At 32.0% G+C, this 21,027-nt stretch overlaps 1 protein-coding gene and 2 pseudogenes across 2 annotated transcripts in view; 2 read left to right on the forward strand and 1 right to left on the reverse strand.

Moving 5' to 3' along the window:
- Positions 1–21,027, forward strand: part of LOC145965742 (uncharacterized) — a 314,284-nt pseudogene that overhangs the window by 162,589 nt on the left and 130,668 nt on the right.
- The window catches only part of LOC145965734 (proto-oncogene tyrosine-protein kinase ROS-like), a 313,112-nt gene that overhangs the window by 13,509 nt on the left and 278,576 nt on the right, over positions 1–21,027 (forward strand). The window lies entirely within an intron of this gene.
- On the reverse strand, positions 1,189–16,767 carry LOC145965725 (proto-oncogene tyrosine-protein kinase ROS-like; annotated as a pseudogene). Its single transcript, XR_014436783.1, has 10 exons — positions 15,913–16,767; positions 14,441–14,582; positions 13,781–13,874; positions 13,324–13,650; positions 12,809–13,142; positions 11,144–12,585; positions 3,143–3,247; positions 2,721–2,938; positions 1,979–2,452; positions 1,189–1,742 (listed from the first exon to the last, which is right to left on the reverse strand). The product of XR_014436783.1 is annotated as a proto-oncogene tyrosine-protein kinase ROS-like (transcript).

The following is a 21,027-nucleotide window of genomic DNA, read 5'->3' on the forward strand; positions in this document are numbered from 1 at the left end:
AGGAGGCTGATTTTGGAGGGAAAGGCGGTTCTAAGATTGTAATAGGCTGGTCCTTTGGTTCCAAAATTTGGCTCTATCCAGCAGAAAGTGGGAGCTTAGCGGACAGATTTTATGACTTGCGAGAGTCTTTTCGCGTTTCGGCTAGTGCTTAAGGGTGGCCAGGCGAATTGTTTAGTTTCCCCTTTTTTTTGATTGCCCGCTTAAGATTCTGCAGCCCTGAAGGGTTTCTGTTTTCATAGCTCCACGTGTGGAGCGCTATAAAATTTTTATTGCGGCTCTGGTTCCGATTTTGTTTAAAATTTTTAAGTTCCAACGACTGAACATCCTTAGCTCTAGCTTTTCTTGTTTATTTTTTGCTTCGAGTCTCTCGGTCTCAGATATCCGCTGCAAGGGTTAGATATACATATGTTTATAGTTGATGCGATTCTTAAGAAGGATCGCTTTGTTACTAGAGTTCCAATGGTTCTAACGGACGTCCCTAAATTCTAGTATTTCTTTCTAAATGGAAATTTTAAATATTATTCATTCAGGAAGATAATTAAAATGTCAAAAATAAACGTTTCTACACTTTATGTGTGCAATATGCATGTGTACAATAATATCATGTGTGCAATGTGCATGTGTACAATAATATCATGTGTGCAATGTGTATGTGCGCAATAATGTCATGTGTGCAATCTGTATGTGTGCAATAATTTCATGTGTGCAATGAGCATGTGTGCAATAAAGTCGTGTGTGGAAAGTGTTAATATGATTTTTTTATTTTATGTGTGCAATAATGTCATGTGTGCAATGTGCATGTGAACAATAATGTCATGTGTGCAATGTGTATGTGTGCAATAATGTCATGTGTGCAATGTGTATGTGCGCAATAATGTCATGTGTGGAATCGTATTTTCATTTCTTTATTTTTTTCGTGTGCAATAATACATGTAGGCAATCGGGATGTAGGCAATCGGGAATGTTGGCAAAAGAAGCTGTCGGCAAAATGTTGTGCGCAAACGAAGCAGTTGGCAATCGGGAATGTAGGCAACTGAAGCCCTCCTATATATATATATATATAATCGCAATCATTAGATTTCGCTTCGATTACTCAAAGACACAAATTAGATATATCGTTATATTATTATATCATTATATTATTATATTATATCATTATATTATTTGATTTTGTACAGTCATGAAAACGGATATAATATTTTTTAATAATAATCAAAATTTTATAGAAGGTAAGATTACAAAATTTCTTTTATCTTCATTGATAAATCTAATATTAAAATTATATCTGAAAATAACAGAATCAATTTAGAAATATTCTAGAAATATTTTTCCTACATTAAGATTTATTGAATCGTACGGAAAAGAAGATAAACATTAATTTAATTATATCGGCTAAATAATATCGACTGGATTCAGTAAAGCATCTTCTATGTTCTTTCTTAATGCTATAATATTTTTCAGAAAAAATTTGAAATTTGGTCTAGCACTCTAGCTGTACTCCAACAACGTAGCATCAACTGGTACAATGGTGACGGACAGTTAAGAGTCATCGGCAACCTGCCTCCAGCACGTACATAATTTATCACTTCTTCATCAGTTTTAGCAATATAAGGTTGCTCACCCAACGATGTAATTTCCCACATTAATACCCCAAATGACCAAACATCGCTTTGAGAAGTAAATATTTTGATCATCAAAGATTCGGGTGCCATCCAGCGAATGGGAAGCAAACCTTGTCCTTTCTAAAACATGATTTTAACAAAAATTTAATTTTCTGGTTCAAGTTGTTCATTTTTAGAATATGTGCAAAAATGAAAAACGTTCATTTATCTCTTGCTATATATAAATAAAAACTATTTATATTCTATATATATTACTTAAAGAAACAATGCACGATACTATTATGATAAAAAAATGGAAAGTATTTTCAAAAGATTTCATTTTTTAATCATTAATTTTTTTTCATAATTGTATTTACCACGCGATAATAATCATCCTTGTAGATATCTCTAGCTAGTCCAAAATCTCCAATTTTGATGACACGATTCTCGCGACTTCTCGAAGATACTAAACAATTGCGACACGCTAGATCTCTATGTACGAAACGCAACTCTTCCAAGTAGCAACAACCTCGCGCAACATCTTCGCACATGGCGAGCAAATCCTGTAAACGCAAAGCAGGCGAATCTGACGCTTGCAAATTTCGACAATCTCTCAAATATTTTAACAGATCACCAGTTTCCATCAATTCCAACACTAGTAAAGGAGAATCCCCATCTAAACAAACGGCCAACAATCTTATTATATGTTTGTGTCGAAAATGATTCATAAGCTTGGCTTCCTTTAACAAATTCTTTTTCTCATGGGAAGAAGCATCTTTCCGAAGCGTTTTTATTGCAACGGATATCTCTGTGCCCGATCTTTCTAAGTTCTTCACATTTCCTTGAAACACCTGCGAAATATTTCACACAAATTTACATGCGTACTTCATTAGAAAATGTATATAGTTTAATGTCAAGTAATATTATATTTTACTTTATATTAAATAATTCAACGAAAAATGTATAATAAAGTGCATGTTAGTTGTCTCATCTAAATTTTATATTACTTATAATCTATTATAAAAATTTATGTAATTTATATCTTTATTAGAAAATACATATCTGTTTTGTTGATCCAAAAATTAATTTGAAACATTGCTTGAAAAAATTAATTTTTACCATTCCGAATGCGCCGCTACCAATAAGTTTTGTAAATGTAATTTGTTTACGTGCGATTTTAGTTATCGCACATTCATCCGGATTACAATGTAACATAGGATTGTAAGTCATATTGAATTGAGTGTTTTGGTAAGGTACTTCACGTAGAATCGCCAATTCTACATCGGTCATTGTTGAAGACAAAAATTGTTCATTATTACCTCTGCGTTGACGATACACTGTTATAAAATTTCGACTTAATTATATAATATGTATCGACTTAATTATATAATAATATGTTATAAAATCTACTGTTTTTTAGTTAATTTATTCGTTTAGTTTTATATAAGTAAATTACTATTTTCAGTAAATTTGTAGATATTATATCAGATATATATGTATAATCTACAATTCAAGTCGATACCTACATCAAATATACTTACAACGATAAAGGTAACAGACGCAGGTTATAGTAACTATAACGATAAAACTTAACATCAATAATAAGTAATATTTTTTCGCTATTATTTCAGGAGTGCTCAAAATATCTATATTAAGCAAAAATATAATTTTAATATCTTCGTGTGTGTATGCTTTACAAATTTATTTTTACTTATAACTTTATTACAAAAATTTAAATTTTTTAAATTTTAGGCCTATTCATATTTAAAAAAATTAGCACATAATATTTTAATATCTACGCAGCACAGAATGTTACAACTACTTTGCAACAATATTGCAATATTACAAATTGCAATGCAACATTACAGAAACATTGTAGAAATATAAATTAACAAAGTATGAATTAGACATTAGCAATATGATATTTATATTTTAGAAACATTTTAAAACTCTAACCTTCTTTAATTTATCTATAAAAATATTGTAATAATATATTTTTTTATATTTGTATATATGCGATAAATTTTACTTTTTTGCAGAAGTGAAATGGAATAATGACACATAAATAATATCAGTCGAGTAAATATAATTCTAAGCTAAAAATAAACATTGCTATTTTTTTATTAAAATATAGGTAACATTATATATCAATGTTACAATATATTTTATGATATATTTTCACTTCATATACGAATACGATATTAATCTTCAAAGATAATATACCTTTTTATTATATTAAGTATATAGATACTATTATATCTATCATTATATTTTTCTATGCATTTTTATGTATTTTTTATATGCAAATATATATAGTTATGATTATTAAAAATATAAAACTCGAAATATAAAATTAAATAATTCAGTTTTAATGGTAATACGATTCAAGTATCGATCTTATAACACAGTTATTTATTATACAAACAAATAAGTATGGAACAAATGACAATGAAAAGATTGCGAATGTTTCGACCCTATTTTTGGGCCCTCTTCAGCGCAAATGTGATGATAAAAAATAACAAAGGTTTTATCGGAGTGAATTATAAATTGTGCCGTCTAAAGTAAAGATAGATGTTTCGGTATCTCATTATTTTATATATATATATATATATATATATATATATATATATATATATAGTTATAACGGATCTTTAAAACTTTTAAATAAAAATATAATTAGTAATGTTTAATTAATTCTATAACTATAATGTTTATATATATATATATATATATATATATATATATATATATATATATTGTTGCGTCCGCGGAACGATATCTATCGATCGCGCGTGACACAAGGATCGGTACCCGCGTACTCGCTCGCGCTCACGCTCGCGCACTCGTAAATAAGAACTCGTATTTAAAAGAGAATACAGGAACTTTAATAACACCAGAATGCAACGGGATAAACAATAATATTAGCTCGGGAAATCAAGACGCGTCCGCGCAGCTTGACAGCTGGGAAACGACTCGACTGTCATACATCTTGTCAACATTCTTCTTGGCAACGCGCTCGAAGACGATCCTCTGCCGAACGTCACGGGTGACCAAATAATCCGCAGGGAAGGAACACAGAGACGCAACACCGTCCCGACAATCCCAAAATGCCATTGCAGGATTTCGAATCTTCTTGTTCTAATTCGGCTCCTGCCAAAAGTACCGAACGACTCTGTAGAACCATGGCCAGTATGTCGATTTCCGGAGAATCAGCCGTGCCTTCCTGCCCTAACCTGAGCTGCTGCTGCAGGGTACTGAGCGACACGCTCTAATCTCAATCGACGTTTCAAATTTACATCTTCCAATTCCCTCGGCTGGTGTCCCGTATTCTTCGGATATGAGGAGGGTAGTCACCGTGGACCCAACGTCCAACAAGGACTCCTCAAATCCCCGCCTCGGCATTTGTCTTTCGTCCCGCGGGAAAACCACAGCTCAAAAACGGGCGAGGCAGTCTTCAATTGTTGACTTCTAACTTCCGTTTTTAATCTGGCCAGATCGCTCCGACGCAACTCTGATGCAACTCAGCATTTCTCTCCCTTAAAATAAAAAAAAACACCAAACGAGTAATCAGTAACAAAACTTATCCATTAATTGGGTTTCGAATTCCATTGTGTACTAATCAGGTCCCGGATGTGTAACAATATTTCCCTAAAAGAAGTCTACTTTCGTCTTTCAAAATGAAAAGCTAACCTGTCCAAATGAACAATTTTATTTCTATGTCTATTTGATTTCCTAATACAATATACAACATCGTTTAATTTTTTTACGACCTCGTAGAGTCCTTCCCAATAGCTTTGTAATTTAGGAGTTTTTCCTTTAGTTCTTCGAGGATTGAACAACCATACCTTCTGTCCGGGTTCGAAACATATTCGACGGGCTTTGCGGTCATACAAAGCCTTCGCTCTTGAAGATTTCATGTTCAACCGTTGCCTGACCTCGCTATGGATTTCATTTAATTTTTGTTTCAATCTCGAAACATAGCTTTCTTCTGAAGAATTTACCCCATTCCCAGGAGGATTACCGCGAAGAAGATCTAGAGGTAGTTTTAAATCTCTACCTAAACACAGCTGGAGTTATTCCCGTGGTCTCATGTTTGGCAGACCTATACGCCAGAAGACTCATTCCTATCCAACGATCCCAATCACATTGGTTATCGGAAACAAATTTAGCCAAATATTCTGTTAATGTCCGATGTTGTCGCTCCACCATCCCGTTAGATTGCGGATGAAACGAAGTAGTTCGAGTTTTTTTAATTCCTAGTAAATGAGACAACTCATGGAAAACTCGCGAATCAAAATTTCTCCCCTGGTCTGTATGCAACTCCGAGGGCACACCAAATCTTGAAATCACTTGGTTCCAAAGTGCCCTCCAGAAGGGGAGTCGTGAGCCTCCTTTAAGATCTGTGAAACTCTTTTCTGCGGGACTATTGTTTGGAAAATGCAAGTCTTCAAATTTGGAGATTCCCACCTTCTATGAAGAACTCCGTCTTTAAGCACCAGAGAATCCCATTGTGACCAATAGAGTTTACTAAGTGCCCCTTCGGAAACAATCTCTTGCCAAAGAGGACGTCGGTCCTCCTCCTTTCCGCGAAGAATCTTACCTATCGTCGGATCTTCCAACTGATCTTCTCTCCAATTTTCGCAACTGCCCCCTCCTAGGATTATTCTTCCGACCAACTCCTCTTCCCTAGAATCCATCTTGCTGCAATATCTACAACCACTCTCCTTACAAGGTCGCCTAGATAACCCGTCAGCATTTCCATGCAACTTCCCTTTCCGATGAATTATTTCAAAATCGTACTGTTGAATACGCTCCATCCAACGGGCTAATTGACCTTCCAGATTCTTAAACGATAATAACCAACGCAAGGAAATATGATCAGTCCTGATCGTAAACTTATTTCCGTAAAAGTAATGATGGAAACTTCTCAAAGATTCCACCACAGCAAGCAACTCCCGCGTAACACAATAATTCCTTTCCGTCTTGCTGAGAATACGACTAAAATAAGCAATGACTTTCTCCACACCATCTTGAACTTGAGATAATACAGCACCGATCCCATGATTTGAAGCATCGGTGTCGAGGATAAATCGCCCCTCATCCTTGGGAATAGATAAAATTGGAGAAGACATCAAACGTTTTTTCAATTCCCTAAAAGCGGCGTCACATTGCTCCGTCCAAACAAACTTCCTAACATTCTCAGTTAATGAGAATAACTGTTTTGCTATCAGAGAAAATCCCTTGACAAATTTCTTGTAATAAGAACAGAATCCCAGGAAGCTGCGGACTTGCTTTTTGGTGCGGGGAATTGGCCAATCCTTAATGGAAGAAATCTTTTCAGGATCCGTTGTAATCCCCCTTTCGGAAATCACATGACCTAAATATTTTATCTCCCTCCTGAAGAAAAAACACTTCTTCGGATTAAATTTTAAATTAGCCACGCGTAATCGCAAGAAGACTTGTCTAAGACGACCCAACATTTCTTCAAAACTGCCATTGAAAATGATAACATCGTCTAGATATACTAGACATATTTTAAATAACAACTGCTGTAATACCTTCTCCATTAAACGTTCAAAAGTGGCAGGAGCGTTACATAAGCCGAAAGGCATAACGGTAAATTGCCACAACCCGTTTCCAATAGAGAATGCCGTTTTTTCTTTATCCTCTGGACGAATCTTAACTTGCCAATATCCACTCTTTAAATCCAGCGAAGAGAATCAAGAGTTTCAGGATAATTGATCAAGCATATCGTCTATCCGTGGTATTGGATATGAATCCTTTGAGGTCACTGAATTTAACTTTCGATAGTCCACGCAAAACCTAATGGAGCCGTCCTTCTTCTTAACCATAACCGCAGGAGAAACCCATGGACTTTGAAACTTCTCGATAACCTTCTGACGCTTCATATCCTCAAGAATCTATTCGACTCCCCTTCTCATCTTCAGAGGGATACGACGGGGAGCCTGCTTAATAGGATTAGAATTACTCACATTAATGGTGTGCTTGCCTACATTACAATTCCCAGCTACTATTCCTTCAGAGAAGATATCCTGGAATTCAGCTAAGAATTGGGCGAAAAGATCTTTCTGCTCCTCCGTTAAATCTTCAGATTCCCTTTTGAAAATCTCTCTTAAAAACTGAGGAACTTCATCGAAGCAATTCATTATTCGCGAACATACAAATTGCTCCTGCTCGCAGAAATCAACTTTTCCAAAGATTGACTCGAAAACATCTTCCTTATTTATTGCTGAAAAGAAATCAGCTCCCAACAAACAATCCTCAACCATATCGGTTACGAAAACAGGATGTTCTACTAAATATTTCCCTATCTCTATTAACACGACCATTTTACATTCAACGGAGACTTCCTCTCCGGTCGGATACTTCAGTCGATCAGAATGATCAAGAGGGATTTGCCTTTTCGGCATTCTAATCAAATCACGTCTAACTAACGAGACATCCGAGCCCGAATCGATCTTAAAAACACAATTCTGCCCATCAACGAAACCCTTAAAATAAAATAATTTTCTACGTCTAGACAAATTATTACAATAATTAACATATTTTTCGTCTGGGGCTCTCCGTTTGCTCGTCGAACTTGCCCCAGTAAGTTCGACTAAACTTAGTTTTTCCCAGTTCCCTTTTTAAGTGACGGACACTCCGCCCGAAAATGGCCTGTGTTACCACACTGCCAACACTGCTGTGCAGACTGAAACCCCTGATTATTCTCCTTGCTATTAAAGCTCTTATTATTCTTGTTGTCTAATTTATTAAAATTTTTCCCATTAAAGTTTTTAAATTTTCTCTCCTTATCTGTCCCTTTAAAATTTCCAAAATTTCTATTGCGTCCCTCAAAATCGCTACGTTTTTCAAAATTATTCTCTTGAATAGTCTTGACCGCCATCGCTCTTTGCACGGCCATTTTCAGGAAGTGATTCCCTCAAGTTGCAGAGTCCTTCTCACGAACCTATTGGACAATGCAGTAATAAACTGCGCGCAGGCAACTTTGTCCCTAACTTGATGCGTACATTCGGGATACGTCAATTGAGACAAATGTTCGATATCGGAACCCAAAGCTGCCTCGTCTTCATTCGATTTTTGCTTCCGGTTCGTAAATTGAGAATAATAAGATTGAGACAGATGTGTCTAGTTGTTGATAACTTTCCCCCAACGCAACTCTAGTTTTGATTTTAATTCATCAAAATTCAAACTTTCGATGTCGTACACGCATTCCAAGACCGCACGCGCCTTCCCCTCAAACACGAGACAAGTGCCACCGTTTTTGTGGCATCACTCCAATGATTGGCCCGCGCAATTAATTCGAATTGAGAGAAAAACTCTCTGAGCGGAACCGACCCGTCAAAAATATCTTGCTTCAATTTATAGCCCAACTCCCTATTTATTGAGTCACGCGCACCGTTATCTAAACAACTAGACACACTAGCAGCTCTACTCTCAAATTCTCTAAAATTAGGGCGACTTAGCTGTTCATTCAGCCGCAACATCCTTTCCTCCATGGCACGGAGCATCTCGTCGCGCTGGCGAAGCTGGGCTTCGAATTCGTTCCGTTCGTGGAGCCGCTCTCCGCGCAATTGTTGGATTTCCCTCATCGCCGCCTGGAACGTGGTCGACTCCAACGTCGGTTCCGAAGCCGCAGCCGGGAGCGGAGTCGCCGATCGCATCCTCTTCCGAGTTGAGACGCCCGTTGTCAAATCTCGTTGGTCGTTGTTCGTCGACATCTTTTTTTTCCACTCGTAAAAATTCACGTCCAAGCACTAAATCACAGTCCGGTTGATCTCGGATGAGCCCCCAAAATGTTGCGTTCGCGGAACGATATCTATCGATCGCGCGCGACACAAGGATCGGCACCGGCGTACTCGCTCGCGCTCACGCTCACGCACTCGTAAATAAACACTCGTATATGAATAAAGAACACAAGAACTTTAATAAACACAGGGGAACACAGAATGTAACAGGATTTCACACGGAAATATAACACCGAAAGTAAAACGCGTCCGCGCGGCTTGACAGCTCGGAAACGACTCGACTGTCATAAGTCTTGTCAACATTTTTCTTGGCAACGCGCTCGAAGACGATCCCCTGCCGAACGTCACGGGTGACCAAATAATCCGCAGGGAAGGAACACGGGGACGCAACAATATATATATATATATACAGGGTATCCTAGACCACCCTACACCCCTTTTCTTTCAAAAACTAAGCATTTTAGAGAAAAACGTTTTCGACAAAAATTGTATGGTTTTGAGGGGAACATAAGATGGTGTCATTGGTTTGACCTTGGATGACATCGTTAAGGTGAGGTCAAGGACACCTTTAATTTCTTAAATGGAACCACCTATTTTTTATTGCATATTCTTATAGCTTATGTCGTGAGCTTTCCAAAACACTATAATAAAGTATTTTTTCGTCAAGTACTTTTCGAGTTATAAGGCTTGAAATAATTTCTTAATTTTACATAAACCATAAAATATCTAGTAAAATATTCATTTTTCGATTATCTTACCTTAATACTTTTATGTACAAAATAATGAGAGGAATCAATTGGTGTAAAGAAAACACAAAATTGTTTCGAAAAAAAAAATGTAATTTGCAATTAACAATTACATTTTTCTTTTCGAAACAATTATGTGTTTTCTTTACACCAATCAATTCCTCTCATTATTTTGTACATAAAAGTATTAAGGTAAGATAATCGAAAAATGAATATTTTACTAGATATTTTATGGTTTATGTAAAATTAAGAAATTATTTCAAGCCTTATAACTCGAAAAGTACTTGACGAAAAAATACTTTATTATAGTGTTTTGGAAAGCTCTCGACATAAGCTATAAGAATATGCAATAAAAAATAGGTGGTTCCGTTTAAGAAATTAAAGGTGTCCTTGACCTCACCTTAACGATGCCATCCAAGGTCAAACCAATGACATCATCTTATGTTCCCCTCGAAACCATACAATTTTTGTCGAAAACGTTTTTCTCTAAAATGCTTAGTTTTTGAAAGAAAAGGGGTGTACGGGTGGTCTAGGACACCCTGTATATATACCTCATTATAAGAGTATAAAAAACATTTAAAATAAAAAAATGATTCGTAAAGTAAAAGTTTAAATTAATTTTGTATAAAAATATAATATTTTATTTTATATGATTACGTTTAAATACAATTTTGCAATATATTACCTTAGACATGATTATCTTAGATTTTACAAACTTCTATTTATACCAAGCTTTTTAATTTAATTAAACGTTTCCAAGATATTCATCCATCAAAAACAAAAATATTTTATACGTAATATTATTAAATGGTTGCAATAACATTGCATTCTTTCCAACATATTACACTGTAATATTGCTACAATATTTCATTGCAAAAAGCGGACATCTTAACTTCATCACAATCTTATAACAATAACTCAGCAGAGTTTCACAATCGATTTGTAATATTGCAATGTTTCAATGAAATTATTCTTCAATATATCCATGCAATCTTATTGTACTGTATGGGTATCTTCGTTTGCTTACCAAGTGTTGAAAAAATAAATCTTTCATCAGCCGGCCATGTAAAATTTTCCTCATATTCGGGATATCTCAATATCAAGCGAAACTTGTATAAAGTTCCCGATTGTAAATTTCGGATACGGTATATTATTTCTTTGTTATAATTCATTTTAATATAATTCGTTGTTTGCCACTTTTTTGTTGCATTCTCTTTGTACTCTAGTGTAGGAGAGACCGTCAGATTAATGTTTGAGATCCATGAAATGTCCATGCTATTTATGTCGACCTCGCTCAAAGTAATATTGTTTGGTTCTGAGTATATGTGAACGATCTTGCTTAAACTCTCGTTGTAGAAATCGCTGAAATTAATTGGATACACACGCACGTATATAAAATAATCTTGTACTGGTAGCGACAAGTTAATCTTTGTGAAAAATCTGCCGTCTGCTATACGTTTCGGCACATTGATAAATTGTTTGCCCTTTTGTTGCGTGCCGTTCACTAATGTAACTGAATTCCAATGCACTTCGTAGGTCACGGCCACGCAGTTCACTTTCTTGAGTGGCATCCAATGAACTACTGCTATAGTAGGCGTCAAAGCTAGAACACTTATGTTTTTTGGTGCATTAAGTTTGCCCGAATTTGTTTTTATTGGTATCACATTCGAATCGAATGGATTTATCGATAATTGATCAAAGTAAAAATTGCTTAAAGTAAACTTCAACTTGTACTCTGTAAATGGTGTTAAGTTCTGAATCTCGTAATATCGCTCGTACGTCTGCACATTGAATTTCTCAGACTTGTTGAGATTGTTATCTAAACAGCTTACGGAGACAGTATATATAGTAGTTGGTAAATTATATTTTTCGCATCCACTCTTTGCAGACGGCTCTGGAAGATTCACAAAGATGGTGTTTGCCGCTGCATACACATTCTCAAAATTATAAACTTTTTCGTCAGGTGTCAGACATCTCATTGGAGGATATGGTTGTAAAGATTTATCAAAAGCGTAAATTTCATAAAACATATTATTATCTGAACTTATTATTATCTTTTTAACATATTCGGCTGCATTTACGCTCTTGAGACTTGCATATTTCTTTTTCAAAACGTAGAGTATATATGGAAACGGATTATGTACTAAAATGTAAATGTTTGTTTTGTCAATTGTCATAGATCGGAAGTAAATGGTATAACTTACACTTATGATTTTCTTGTGTAAAATCTCATTGCACATAGAAACGTTAATGTCTGTCACAAATATGATATCATTACTTAACCAGTAAATTAACGGCTCCTCATTATTCATGTCATCAATTATCACATCGCGAATAGAATCTATATAACGAAATTGACAAAAGGATGCATTTATCTGAACAATTTACTCGTTTTTTCCATCGAGATAATATTGCATCATACCATATTTTGTATTCATCCAATTGTATGATATAACGTGATATAAAATTCTAAAAAATATATAATTATTTTACTCATTATAAAACATTTCTTAACAAAAACAGAAACTTATATGTAGTGAAAATTCGAAATTATTATAATTATATAATAACTTATTCTTTTTTTTTACTTATGATCTTAATTATAAAACTACGTAAAATTATAGAAAAATTACAAATTTGCATAAGTCTTTAATGGAAAATTATTTTTTCAGGTGAACGGTAGTAAACGTACCCCATAGACGGTGATACTCTTAAACCGTAATTAGCAATTTTTGATTTGAAAATCTCATCAAATTTAATTATGTCATTTTTCCACATTGTTAAGTCGAACTTTACAATATAATAGTAGCCTGACTTTATATAGATGAAATATAGATTCCTTGCTACCCAGTCAAGGCAAAGACTATGTAGATCATGATCAAAGCTAGCTATTTTTGTGATATTATTTTCGTTAATCTTCAATGTCATTAGGTCTCTTCCTGTTAGAAAATAGATTCTATGTTCCTGTATCGAATAAACGGCATATGTTACTGATCTGAAAAAAGGAGCTATATTCTATTACTGATCTGAAAAAAAGGAACTATAATTGTATAGTAAAAAATTATATTTGATATTTCTAATTTTATAGTTATTACTACTATAATGTTGATAATAATAAACTTGTGCATAATAATAATAACTTTAACTTTATAGTTCGTGTTAAAAATAATTTACGATAATTATAACTTTTTTTATCAGTATACGTACTCTGACATTACGACATTAGTAATGCTTAAATCCACGTCCAATATTACCATATCTAGCTCCGTTGTGACTAATAATTTAGGTATTGGATTTTCATGTGTAGTCGACACATTGATTAAATCCGTGTAAGGACCAGCAACAATTTTAGTATGCGCACGTACTCGAAAATAATATGTCGTGTTAGATATTAGATTGTGCACCGTGTGCTCCAATTTTGTAGTTGTGATATTTTTATCGTCGCAGGTTTGAATCTCTTTTAAGTCCTCGATGAAAAAACATTGCACTGTATACCCTTGTATTATTTCATCGGTAAATTCAGGTTGGTTCCATCTGTAAAGAAATAAAATTTTAGCCATTTTATATTTAACAAAATTATAACATTTTGATATATTTATGTCGTTGAATTTAAGAAAAAGAGAGAAAAATGAAAGAACACAAACTGAGAATTTAGATTCCTTACCTCAATGTCACAAAAATGTCGTTTACTTTTTCTGTGAATTGACTGTCGAATTGTACAAATGCTCTGAGAGATGTTGGCTTGTTCAAACTGCTTCCTAGAGATTTTAAGATCGTACATATTAACATAATTACATATAAGATTAAGTGGATTATCCCAGTAAATCAGAAAGAACAACTTAATGTGAAAATAAAGAAAGGAGAAAAAATAAATATAAACTACTAAATATGGAAATTAGCACAGTATTCACCTTTAAAAAAGTAATATAAGAATTTTTTGCGTCATTCAAGATTTAGAAAAGTAATCGTTAATTCATGGCAAAAACGAATAAATAACTTTTAATAAAATGACAAGTACTTTTCGATAAATTCCTATAGAAATTAGAAAGAGCTTAAGAAATCAGAAGTATAATATTTGCGATTGTTTTAAAACAAAATAGCAAATTAATAAAATTGACTTTACCTTAAATTATGACAATTTTTATGTACACTGTTTATATTATGCTTTTCTATTTCTTTTTTGGACGGAATTAGAATTTATATTCTTCTCACTGCTGGAAGATATTTTTAGATTTGATTTCCACTCTCTCTTCAATTTAAATTATTTACACTTTTTCGTCATAGATTTTGTTATTAATGTTTTATGCATTTTTTTGCAACTTACCGTTAGGTTCTGGGATGATAGAAATATTTGCAAGTGTAACTTCATCGACTTCTCGCTCATTTCTCGCAGTACTATCAGAATGACTCCGGTCAGATTCGAAATTTAGTATATGATGATCACTTTTCTCGGACATTGAAATATCCTTCATAAAGTATAACATATGAAAAGAATTAAGTGTGTATCGTTGAAGCGATTGTTTCTGGTGCTTTCAATGGTAAATTATAAAGTTAAACGTAAAATTGCCATTCGTTTTTTGTTTGCTTAATAATACCGGTTTGATATATACCATTCCTAAATGATATAAATTGAATGTGATGTAGTTTTATTCATATCGTAAAATCTATTTTTTATTAATTTTTTTAAAACATCTTGTATATCAAACATAACTCATGTTAAAAATAAAATCAATCACAGGTTAACGAGAATCAATGAGGATTCATAACAGCTTTTAGCAAGTAGTACAAGCGAAAGTGTAGCCTTTGCAATTATTAAAACAATTTTGTCTAACGATTTGATTCTTTCTCACGATAGGTTAGTTAACTCTTCTCAATTTTACCGTAACTCATATTTCTTTTCAAAAATTTGCCGATATTATTAAAGTTTTATTAATGTTTGTACTTCAAGAATAAAAAGGTTAAAAATATTGTTTCCTGGAAATGATAGTATAAACCGATAGTATAAACCGATAATGCCTCGATAAAAATATGTGGATATAATTGTATATAAATGGATATATGTACAATGAAAATTAATATAAATTCTAGCGATAGTTATTGAATATATTGTCGATGGAAATATTGGTGTTAATAGATACAATTTTGAAGAATGTTTGATGAATGATTTTTTTATTAGACAGATTTTCTATCTCGATGTTTAGTAGTTCTGATCCGTTATATAATTATCCTTAACACAAAGAAATGATACTAACTTTCTAAATTAATTTCATAAAATAAAATCTACATTAATATAAAGCTTACTATATATCAATAAATATTATTATAAATAATTAGAAAAATAAAGAAATTTTTAAAATTGATGAAAAATAACAAAAAAATCTGTTGAAGTGCCATGGTATGTATATATTAATGTAGCAGATTGTAGACAGAAAGCTTCATTAATTTTAAAAACTGTTATTTTTAGAAATAATAATTTTATATGTATATGGAGAGAGAGAGAGAGAGAGAGAGAGAGAGAGAGAGAGAGAGACAAAATAATACAGTCAAATTTTAAAATACCGTCTTAATTAAATTTAATATACTATATAACATCCATTTGTAAAGAAAATTTCGAAACTTTATCCATCTTTTTTTTTACAACATCGTACATACTTTTTTCTTTCATATTGAATTGTTTTATTTTATCTTATCTTATTATAGGTAGAATATGTAATTTATTATCATTCATTTTTTAGTTACACTACTAACTGCAATAACACTCAATTGTTTCTTAATCAAGCGAAAAATATCTCTTACCTGCGTGAAATTTAAATTCGGACAAATGGAAACACTTTCTTCCTGAAGGCTGTTTGAAGGGATATAATCCTTTGATATAAAAGTGATAGTTGCCTTTGTCAGTACTAAACCTTTCAATAATACACGTAAAATTGTTCCAAACATAATTTGCATTTTTCGTAAATATTTGCACTCAATCGGTTCCTGTTGAATCCTCAGTTAGTTGTTTTTCTCATTCTACTAATTCTGATGTGTTAATCGAATTGATATTAATTCATATATACTATCGATAAATTCCTTAAAACTCAGTTTTAACGAGTCGCAAGTTATTATCTTTTAATATTATGTTTTTAGATTTCTCTTTATGGTCACGATCACAGTATATATTTTAAGATTAAATTAGAGAATTCTTAGTAAGTAAATAATTTCTATTTTTTTAGGAGAACAAATGACAATGCAAAATGATACATATTTACTGGATTGTATCGCGAATACAGGAATATAATTATTATCAGCTTTCCTTTTTCATTAATATTATAGTAGAAAAACGTCGATAAAAAAATAATCACAATCAAATTATAAACGATCAAAGAAGTTATAGAATGATAGATCTTATAACATTTTCAGCCATATTCAAGCACACGCAGCGTGTAATCGAATTCACTTAAATATTTACTGTATCTTTGGTTTTATTAAATATGTAATTATGACAATTCGTTAGTACGATTGTGTTGCTATATACAATTGTGTTACTACGTATGCTTTTCAAAATCCACTATTTATACTCAATTTTTTGTGATAATCATATGATGTAGTTTGAATCAAACGATAAGTAACGCGGTAGCGTGTTTTGGCTTGCTCATAATAGTAACTGACTTCGAATGATCAATCTGATCATGTGTTGCCATGACTCAGAAACCGGATCTTGGTGCCGTTTTCCTCACTCCATGTGCATGTTAGCGGCCGAGCGTCGCGAAAAGCAGTACCGTCTAAGCCGGTCTAGTGATGGTAGCAAAGAGGGCACTATCGCGTTAAAAAAGAAAATATAATAATTTATTATATTATTTTATATTTTATATAATATATACATACATATTATTTTATTATATTTTTTTATATATTATGTATAATATTAAATAAACATATATTCTATGTTAATATATACAGGGTAGATCATTTTAATCAATACACGCGAATATCTCAGAAATACTGCATTAAATCGAAAAATGTTTCAGATATAAGTTGTATGGCTTGAAGGGGGACATAAGATGGTACCATTGGTTTGATCTTGGGTGGCGTTGTCAAGGTCAGGGCAAGGTCACTTTGAATTTTTTAAATGGAACTCCCTATTTTTTATTAATATTCTTGTAGCTCATCTCGAGAGCTTTCCAAAACACTATTAAGTTAGTTTTCATTAAGTACTTTCCGAGTTATGAGGCTTAAAATAATTTCTTAATTTTACATAAACCGTAAAATATCTTGTAAAATATTCTTTTTTCGATTATCTTACCTTAATACTTTTATGTACAAAATAATGAGAGGAATCAATTGGTGTAAAGAAAACACATAATTGTTTGGAAAAAAAAAAATGTAATTTGCAATTAACAATTACATTTTTTTTCTTAAAAATAACTATGTGTTTTCTTTACACCAATTGATTCCTCTCATTATTTTGTACATAAAAGTATTAAGATAAAGTAATCGAAAAAAGAATATTTTACTAGATATTTTATGGTTTATGTAAAATTAAGAAATTATTTCAAGCCTCATAACTCGGAAAGTACTTAATGAAAACTAACTTAATTATAGTGTTTTGGAAAGCTCTCGAGATGAGCTACAAGAATATGTAATAAAAAATAGGGAGTTCCATTTAAAAAATCCAAAGTAACCTTGCCCTGTCCTCGACAACGCCCAAGGTCAAACTAATGGTACCTTCTTATGTCCCCCTTCAAGTCATATAACTTATATCTGAAACATTTTTCGATTTAATGCAGTGTTTCTGAGATATTCGCGTGTATTGATTAAAATGGTCTACCCTGTATATATTTTTTTTCTACGCGACGGTGCCATCTTTGTTACCATCATTAGACCGGCATAGACGGTATTTCTTTTCGCGGCGTTCGGCCGCTAGCATGCACTTGGAGTGGGGAAAACGACACCAAGATCCGGACTTTGGCCATGACGTCTTATTAGCTGCATTCCGTTGTAATTTATTTTTCTCTACGGAAATACTTGGCGTTATTCCAAAAAGAATTAAAATCTTTAAAAAATGTTTGACAAAAAAATTATATATGTATAAAACAAAAATAATAGTTCTATAAATAAAAATAATTATATGTATATACAGGGTGTCTCAAACCATCCGTACACTCTTTTTAAAATGAAAATAAATGGCTTTTGTCAAAAATCGCGAACAATTTTTAAGTAAATCAGGTACGCTCTATCAAATGGTGATATTTTCAACTTTTGATTCCGACCGGAAATACGCCATCCGGATTGGAAGTTGAATTTTTTTAGGGGAACATGGTACTTTTTATTACAGATTCGAATTGTACATGAAAAAATAAGAAACTTTTGTATCAAACGTTTTTTCTGAAAGTGCTTCTGTCAATCTTAAAATTGACCTTGAAAGTAACTGTGATGAACTTTCAATAATTAATATTTCTATTATTATTACAAAAATCGTTACATAGAATAGGATTTCTTTATTTAATTTACTGCGCTCTACCTCCTCACAAGTGCGTGAGCTCATGCTCAGGGACACCCTGTATAATTGTTTAATTTGAATTTTATTAAACTTTTATATTAATTTATTTCTCAATATCTTCTCTTTATCCTAGGAACACGTTTACTATTGTATATAAAAAGATATTCTGATTATAAGAAAAATAAGAATGGATTTAAAAAAAGTGGTTTATGCGTTTTCTGTACATTCAGATAATGCAGTTTGAATCAAGCGATACGTAACGCCGTACCGTCTTTGCACTAGTATAAATAAGTACAAATTTACAGTAGCACATACACAACTAAAATAAGTAATATAATTAATTGTACGAGCTATTATTATCACTATTTGCATTGAATAACCTTATAATATAATAACTTATATAATATAACTTTAGTTAATATTAACTTAGTATAATATACTTAATATATATAATATAATATACTAGAAAAATTTATAATATTAATTACTTTATTATTTTAATTCTACTATTGTAATTTTATATACGACAGTCTTTATTTTGCACCAGTGTGCATTAGTGCATTAAATCAAATTCCATCTTTCTCCCGCTATAAATCAATTACTTTATTAAAAAATGGGATAAACACTTTAATTACGTGAAATATAATTGAAAATAATTCTGTGATGCTTCGTTCTCCTTTTGTGACTTATTTAGTCCATCCATATATTAAATGATATACATATTTGTTATTTTCAAAATGTTTTTATATTATTAAAGAGACATTCTGCATAAGAACATTTTTAAAAATTTAAACATTAATATAACGGTCTCTTTTTAAATTTATGCATAATAATAGATGCATTTTCAAATATTTTATAAAATAAAAACTTTTCATTCACCAACAAAGATATATATACGTACGTGTATATGTATATATATATACGTGCAACAATTTTTTCGAAATGATAGACCGTACTTGTGTGTAAATATCATACATTATTAACTTCATTAAATAGTTAGTGGAAATAGAACAACAAATGTAGTGTATGTGTGTTCATTTTTACAACTGCATACTTTTGTAATCATCAATATAATTTAAATATATAATAAGTCACTAAATATAAAGATAAAATATATGTATATACTTATCTCGAATAATGTAAAAAATTCATATATGATAACTGTCATAAATTCAAAAATAATTATATTATTATATTTATATATTCACAACTAATTATACAGGATGTTATTCGCGTTTCATCCTTCACTCATAAATTTTACAATCAGTTTGTAATTATCGGTCATATATAATGTCGAAAATTAATTATATTCCCATGTTGAAAAAAATATTGTTTATACATATATATATAATCGCAATCATTAGATTTCGCTTCGATTACTCAAAAACACAAATTAGATATACCATTATATTATTTGATTTTGTACAATCATGAAAACGGATGTGATATTTTTTAATAATATTCAAAATTTTATGGAAGATAAGATTACAAAATTTCTTTTATTTTTATTGATACATGTAATATTAAGATTAAACCTAAAAATAACAGAATCAATTTAGAAATATTCTAGAAATATTTTTTCTACATTAAGATTTATTAAATCGTTTGGAAAATAAGATAAACATTAATTTAATTATATCGGCTAAATAGTATCGACTGAACTCAGTAAGGCATCTTCCATGTTCTTTCTTAATGCTATAATATTTTTCAGACAAAGTTTAAAATTTGGTCTGGCATCCGCTGTACTCCAGCAACGCAGCATCAACTGGTACAACGTTGACGGACAGTTAAGAGTCATCGGCAACCTGTCTCCAGCACGTACATAATTTATCACTTCTTCATCAGTCTTGGCAATATAAGGTTGCCCAACGATGTAATTTCCCACATTAATACCCCAAATGACCAAACATCGCTTTGAGAAGTAAATATTCCAATCATCAAAGATTCGGGTGCCATCCAGCGAACAGGAAACAAACCTTCTCCTTTCTAAAACATGATTTAAACAAAAATTTAATTTTCTGATTGAAGTTGTTCATTTTTAGAATGTGTGCAAAATCGAAAACGTTCATTTATCTCTTACTATACATATATAAACAAAAACTATTTATATTCTAGATATATTACTTAAAGAAACAATGCACGATACTATTATGATAAAATAAAAAGTATTTTCAAAAGAATTCATTTCTTAATCATTAATTTTTTTTAATAATTGTATTTACCACGCGATAATAATCATGTTTGTGTCGAAAATGATTCATAAGCTTGGCTTCCTTTAAAAATTTCTTTTTCTCATGGGAAGAAGTATCTTTTCGAAGCATTTTTATTGCAACGGATATTTCTGTGCCCGATCTTTCTAAGTTCTTCACATTTCCTTGAAACACCTGCGAAATATTTCGCACAAATTTACATGCGTACTTCATTAGAAA

Source organism: Camponotus vicinus, unplaced genomic scaffold (assembly GCF_025532165.1).
Source record: "Camponotus vicinus isolate PSW18456_S1 unplaced genomic scaffold, iyCamVici1.0 SCAF_14, whole genome shotgun sequence".
NCBI classification, from domain to species: Eukaryota; Metazoa; Arthropoda; class Insecta; order Hymenoptera; family Formicidae; genus Camponotus; species Camponotus vicinus.